Below are 7,770 nucleotides of genomic sequence, written 5' to 3'. Positions count from 1 at the left end.
TCGCCCAGGCTGAAGAAGTGTGGTGGGGCGACCTTGGCTCATTGCAACCTCTACCTGCTGGGCTCAAGCCATCCTCCCACCTCAACCTCCTGAGTAGCTGGGACCACAGGCCTGTGCCTGGCTAATTTCTGTATTTTCTGTAGAGACAGGGTTTTGCCATATTGCCCAGGCTGGTCTTGAACTCCTGAGCTCAAGTGATCCTGGCTTCAAGCGATCTTCCCATCTCGGCCTCCCAAAGTGCTGGGATTACCAGTGTGAGCCACTATGCCCGGCCTTACCACAGTTTTTTAACCATACACCCATGATGGATTATTTTGACTGTCTCCAGTTTTTGGCTATTACAAACGAGTCTATAATGAACACTGATGAACAAGTTTTTGTGTTAATAGAAGTTCTCATTTCTCTGGGTTAAATGTCCAAGAGTGCAACTGCTGGGCCATGTGGCAAGTTCATGCTTGGTTTTATAAGGAATGACTCATCCTCTTTTCCAGAGGGGCTGTCCCATTTCACATTCCCACCAGTCACACATGAGTGACCCAGCTTCTTCTCATCCTTGTCAACATTTGGCATGCTCGTTATTTTTATGTTAGCTACTCTGGCAGGTGTGTCTCCCATCCTATTCTGGTTTTATTTTACATTTTTCTGGCTGATTATGTTGTTCAGCCTTTCATGCGCTTATTTGCCATCTGCATATCATCACTGTAAGAGCTCTTCATGTATTCTAGAGGCAAGTTCTTTGTCAGATACGTGCTTTGCAAATATTCTTTCCCAGTCTATAGCTTGTTTCTTCAGTCTCTTAATGTGGTCTCTCAGAGAGCAAACATCTTTAACTATCACGAGGCCCAATTGATCAATTTCCTCTATTGTGGATGGTGATTTGGTGTCAAGTCTAAGAACTCTGACTAGCCCTAGATGTCAAAGATTCTCTTCTTGGGTTTTTTCAAAAGTTTATAGTTCTATGTTTTATGTTTAAGTCCATGATCCATTTTGAGATAATTGTATATGGTGTGAGGTTTAGGTCAATGTTCATTTTTGTTCGTTTGTTTTGGACGTTGGATGTCCATAGACAGTAGGCCTGTGCTAATTTTAAATAATTGATTCCCATCAGTTGGTAATTGTATTTTTGTGTTGTTTTTGTATTTTGCTCCCACAGGAGTCCCATGCTAAAGAGTGAGGGGGGAAGAAGGGAAAAAAGAGGCGATTGGCAAATCAAGGTTAAGGCATTCTTGAATCAAATACAAATAACACAACACAACATTCAAACCTTAGTTCCCACCTTGCCCTACCTACAGCGCTCTGAGGATAAAGTGAAGGCGTGAGTGAGAAACTGCTTACAACCATGAAACCCATAAAGCAGACTTGGGTCATGGTTTGGATGTAAGCCCTGTCTGGTGTGTGGCCGGTGTTAGAATGGAATCCCGCTGGGTAATTTACAATCACTTGTATTTATAAAGCATATTTATCTTAAAGTGCTTTCACATACAGTCTGCCTTTTGCCCTCATTGGTATTTAGTCATTTTCAGTCAAAAATATTGAGCCTATATTTATTAAATATATTTATTAAATTTATTAAATATATTTCATGTATTTATTAAATTTATTAAATATATTTAATAAATATAGGCTCAATATTTTATTAAATAAATCAGCCCATTTATTAAATAAATGAGTATTGAACATTTTATTTGCATTTACAGTGACAATAAAAGGGAGACTAGACACAGAGAGTAAATAAAAGCATATATGTTTATCTAAAGAATTGGAAATGTGATCTGTCATTCTTTTTTTTTTTTTTCCGAGACAGAGTCTCACTCTGTCACCCAGGCTGGAGTGCAGTGGCGTGATCACAGCTCACTGCAACCTCTGCTTCCCAGGTTCAAGCAACTCTGCCTCTGTGTCCCAAGTAGTTGGGATTACAGGCAACTGCCACCATGCCCGGTTAATTTTTGTATTATTAGTAGAGACGGGATTTCACCATTTTGGCCAGGCTAGTCTTGAACTCCTGACCTTGTGATCTACCTGCCTCGGCCTCCCAAAGTGCTGGGATTACAGTCATGAGCCACCACGCCCGGCTATGATCTGTCATTCTTTAACAATGATTCTCATGTGACCACATACACTGAGCCTCAATGCAAGTCAGCCTCAAGTGCAGCTGGGTGCTGGCCACACAAGCAGGTGCCCCTTGTGGGGGGCAGGACCCTGACCTGGGTGAATTCTTTGCACCCCAGCTCTGGTTTCCAGAAACCTGATTTTGTTACTACACTGACAATGCCTGTCTTTCTCAAGGACAGACACAAGTTAACTAGACTCATAAAAACTGATGTGTAAACCCTGAGGCTAATTTATCCATCAATAAGAAGAGAGGTGATTGTTGGTGGGACAGAATGGTGTCCCTGTGACATGGCTCAGGGAACACTTTCTTCTGTAGGCTGGTTGCCAGGGCAGCTGGAATGATGACACTGCTTGATGCACAAAGAATTGGAAGAAAGTTGACCTTGGGATGTTCCTCTCATCCTAGTGGGTGTGCACCAAGGATACTTGACTGCACAAACCCCCCGAAGCAAGCTTCATTCAGCCCCAGGGAGCTAGAGGGGCCCTGCCAATGTTTGTGTCTAGGTTTCCACACCTGCCCAACACCCTTTCAACTCCAGCATGAACCAATTCAGTTGACTGGGTTTCTTTTGATTCATTTAAGATCCCGTTCTATCTTGCTTCCTCAACCTCACTGCCAGCTGGTATCTGATGTGCTTCCAAACTCTTCATCCTCATCTTCTGGGAAATCCCCTAAGTTTGCTGCCTCAGTGGCGAACGAAGTCCAGGGTGTGGATTTTACCAGCACTACTCCAGGTGCTTGGAAAACCCCATCAGTGCTGCCCCAGGTTCTGGTTATCGACGCACATATTGGGTTTCTATAGATGCTGGCATAGGCTCTCTGAAATGAAAAATGGAGATTTGGGGGAAAGAAAGCTGTTTTAAAAAATAATAATAACAGTACTTTGTTGTGTTTTTGTTTGTTTGTTGTTTTTTTGTTTTGGTTTGGTTTGGTTTTACCTTGCCATGGGTGGACCTCTAGTAATTCCTCCCAATCCCTCATTCTGCAGCAGCTGCTCATCAGCAAGACGAGGTAGATGGTTGCAGAGCAGCGCAGGCACCGAGGCACAGACAGCGGGGCCTGCCCACCTGTACCGGCAGAAGCCAGCAGGTTACCCAGAGCACACTCTTCTTTGTTTATATTGGATCACTCTGGTCCTGATGAGCTGAAGAATCCCTGCAATTATCTCCAAATCCCAATGGGTTCTTCCAAGGCTTCAAAGTACAAGGAAACCCACATCTGATTAACTATCACTGCTGCCAAGGGCAGGCATTCAGCTGCATGGAAGGCATGAAACTGCATTCAGAAGAAAGAAGTTTCAAACTCTCACAAGCTTCTAATTTCATTGAGTCCTCATAATCACCCCATGGGGCAGATAATCCATCCCACATGAGAGACGAAGTCACCAGTGATGAAATAAAAGGCTGCCCAAGGTCATTCTGGAACTGAGACTGGGACCGGACCTGTCTCCAAGGCCAGCGCGCCCTTGGTGTGCCTGAGCTTGATGCACAGGGCAAAGGAGCAAACAGGATTTGCTTCATCTGTGAGGCCTCCCTGGTGCTTGTGGGGAGGAGGAGGGAGTGCTGAGCTCGTGAACAGCATGAAAAGTCCAAGCCTTTGCAAAATTATTGAACGTGTGGAATTTGCATGGCCTTCAATGAATATGTATTGAGATCCTGCCCGTCTTCTGCTAACAGAGTCCTAAGAGAACTCAACGTGGGGTGGGGATTCCAAATGGGCCTGGAGGACACCTGCAAGGCTTCCAGGAGTGGGGCCTCCACCTCCTCACATTCTTGGCGCCTGGCGGGGACTCTGTGGTCACTCTGTCACTTTCACTAGCCTCTGGAGCGATTTTAGGTTTTTGGAGCTAAGGAGCTGCCCCCAGCAGACACACTGGCTGGGCAGGAACCTTCCTGGGATGGCTGTGGGCTGAAGGCCGCCCCCTGCCCCGGTGCCACCTTCTAGCCAAATGCCGGCTGATGGGGACTGTGTTCCCAAAGCCATTGTTTAACAGTGACCTGGCAGCCTGGTCACTGAACTTCCCTGCAGTCAAACGTGGGTGTTAGGAAAGGATTTTGAAAAACACCCATTCCACAATGTGGCTGCCAGGGTTCCGTGCTGGAGGGGTGAATTGTTAGGGCCAGGTCCTGTTTTCAGAGACTCTCAGGATGGGGAAGCCAACAAGCAAGCTTGTTCTTTTGACGAGGGGCATCCACTCTGCCAGCCTCCTGCCCCACACCACTGCCTCTCTCCTCCAGCCACGCCCTGAATATATTCTCATCTGAATATACTATGACATTGGTGGCTACAAAATGGTAACTTTTTTCTAATTCTATTGTTTCTTATCTATTTATTACCTGAATTGTTCTGTAAAGAAGGTCTGTCCCCAACATCACCTTTTTTTGGAATTATCTTGGATCCGTGAATGCTTTTTTAAAAATGTAATGTATTGTAATCCATTTTTAGAAAACACTCGAACTATCCCAAATGCCACCAGTTGGAGGCCCTTTAAGTCTGCTAATTTCACATTCTTTGCCTAGTCTTTGGGTACACCCCTCCTTCTGACACTAGAAGACATTTCAGGCTGACCCCATACTTCCCATGCTCCAGGCCTGGAATCACCCTTTTCCCTTTTGGTGGAGAAACCAAACCAAGGTCTGGTTTCTAAACATCATTCTCCACCAATGGGACTGGGCGCAGTGGCTCATGCCTGTGATCTCAACACTTTGGGAGTCTGAGGCAGGAGGATCGCTTGAGCCCATGAGTTCAAGACAAGCCTGGGTAACAAAGTGAGACCCCTGTCTCTACAAAAATTAAAAAAAAAAAATTAGCCAGGTGTGGTGGTGGTGGGCACCTGTAGTTGGGAGTCTGAGGCAGGAGGATCACTTAAGCCCAGGAATTCAAAGCTTCAAAGCTGCAGTGAGCTATGATCATGTGTGCCCCTGCACTCCAGCAGAGTGAGACTATGTCTTAAAAAAAAAAAAGAAAGAAAGAAAGGCAGACAAGAAGGAAGGAAGGAGGAGGGAGGGGAGAGGGAAGGAGAGAAGGAAGGGAGAGAAAGAGGAAAGAGAGAAAGAAGAAAGAAAGAAAGAAAGAAAGAAAGAAAGAAAGAAAGAAAGAAAGAAAGAGAAAAAAGAGAAAGAAAGAAAGAGAAAAAAGAGAAAGAAAGAAAGAAAAAAGAAAGAAAGGAAGGAAGGAAGGAAGGAAGGAAGAAGAAAGAAAGAGAAAGAAAGAAAAGAAAGAAAGGAAGAAAGAAAAAAGAAAGAAAGAAAGGAAGGAAGGAAGAAAACCAACCGAAGTCTGGGTGGTAAGTGTGCTTTTTGCTGCTATTGTGTCACTGTTTCTCCCTTTCAATGGGCAGAGATACGAAACACAGTTTTTTTTTAAATTAAAATCATGAGTTCATGTGATGATGCCTTTACCTCCTACCTCCAATCCCACACCAACAGGTTCTTCTTCACATCCCCACACCTCATATATGTTTATCTCCCTTCTCGCACTGTGAGGACCTGGGTTTCTAATAATTACATATTTCTTCATTTGCCCAGTCCTACAAACCCACAAAATAGTCTCATAATTACTACACCAATGTCACTGCTGAAAGCAAACCTATTAAGTAAATGTCAACATTTCTTTGAAGCTCTTTTGTCCTTAAAATCTGTCCCACTGGAAGGTGCACAATCAAAGTACACTTTTCAAAAGTTACCTGAATTAATTGTTATTTTCCTATGTGGTTAGAATATCAATTTGGCATATAGTTAGGCTCATCTGGGTTTTTTGTTTTTATTATTATTATTATTATTGAGATGGAGTCTCGCTCTGTCACCCAGGCTGGAGTGCAGTGCTTGATCTCGGCTCACTGCAATCTCCGCCTCCTGGGTTCAAGTAATTCTCCCTGCCTCGGCCTCCTGAGTAGCTGGGATGACAGGTTCCTGCCACCATGCCCGGCTAATTTAGTATTTTTCAGTAGAGACGGAGTTTCACCATGTTTACCAGGCTGGTTTTGAACTCCTGACCTCAGGTGACCTACCCGCCTAGGTCTCCCAAAGTGCTGGGATTACAGGCGTGAGCCACTGAGCCTGCTTGGCTCATCTGTTTTTGCTTGTAATCAATTGCATTTGATTCCAATAACAAAAGCCAAGGAAAAATAGAAGAGTGTCACCTTATATAAAGCATGTATAGAGCACCGTGGCAATGGAAAATATTACTCAAGATATTAAAGTGCAAATTTCAATTTCAATTAAAGGGAAGATGTTTCTCAAGAGATGTAGTGATATGAAATTATCTGGACTTAGAGGATATTGGTACTTTGATTTTCCTTCATTGTTTTCTTGGGCAATCCTCAGAGAGCTAGGCAGACTTAAATAGGGCCAGGTGCGGTGGTTTATGCCTGTAATCCTAGCAGTTTGGGAGGCTGTGGTGGGTGGATTGCTTGGGCCCAGGAATTCAACAGCAGTTTGGGCAACATAGTGAGATCCAATCTCTACAAAAACAATTAAAAAAATTAGCTGAGTGTGGTCACACACCTGTGGTCCCAGCTACTCGGGAGGCTGACGCGGGAGGATCATTTGAGCCCGGGGAAGTTGAGGCTGCAGTGAGCCATGATCGTGCCACTGCACTCCAACCTGGTTGACAGAGCAAGACTCTGTCTCAAAAACAAACAAAAAATAGTCACACAATCAATAAGGGCAAAGATGAACCCTGAGATGTAATCATAGATCAACCAAGACAAGATATTACCTGCTGAAAGAACACAAAGGCACCTGGTGATTTCAGTAGCTTGACAAAACGAAAAAAGATTAAAACTCCATACCATTGGAGAGTCAGACTCACCAGGCATTTTTGACTGGCAAACAGAGTAGGAGTGACAGGTGAGCTGGAGCCACAGTTCTGGCCATTTCTCCCTGAGCTCATTTGCCATTCTGCCGTTGCTGCTGGAGACACCACTGCTCTTTGATTTGCAAACTGTTCTGGCCACAGTTTGGTGGCTCAGTTGCTACTTTAAATCTTTATTTTCCCTATGTGTAATACATAATGTTAATTAAAATTTTGATTCCCATGGGATTCCCAAATTTCATAATTTAAAAACTTTGTGTAATTTCTTTAATTGGGATTCAAATAATGCTGACCTCCCTGAGGAGTTACTGTACATGAAGCTGAACTAGTAATAAAATGCCAGATGAGCATGAAATATACTTTTCTGCCTTGATACATAGCTGAGTACTTGCACACTGTGAATCCAAATATGTTCCCCCGTGTTTCTTCTTAAATGTACCTAGCAAGGCCTCTATTCATCATCTTGTGTTTCCCTGGAAACCATTGATAAGATTTCAAAACACTTCAAAACAATATAACCCTTCTCTAGAGATGTTTCCTCGGTTGCCGAGGAAACCTGTCTCTCTTATTTTGGTTCTGGGAGTGGAAGGAATGAAGATTCCTATGCCAGGAACAAAACCATATCTAAACATTTTTGAAGACAAGACCTGCCCCAAATAGGATCTTCAGGTGCTTTCATCCTCCACCCACTGGATTTTATCCCCTGCCCTCCTGTTAGGGTTCCTCATGCCGCAGGACGAGGGGGCTGTGAGATCTCCCCGCTGGAGGCCCAGCGCTCACTCACAGCCTCCTCCAGCCCAGCCGGAGATGGAAACTCGGAAAACGTACAGGAAGCGCAGTGT

Source organism: Symphalangus syndactylus, chromosome 8 (assembly GCF_028878055.3).
Source record: "Symphalangus syndactylus isolate Jambi chromosome 8, NHGRI_mSymSyn1-v2.1_pri, whole genome shotgun sequence".
Classification (NCBI taxonomy): Eukaryota; Metazoa; Chordata; class Mammalia; order Primates; family Hylobatidae; genus Symphalangus; species Symphalangus syndactylus.
Note: the sequence above shows the minus strand (reverse complement) of the source record.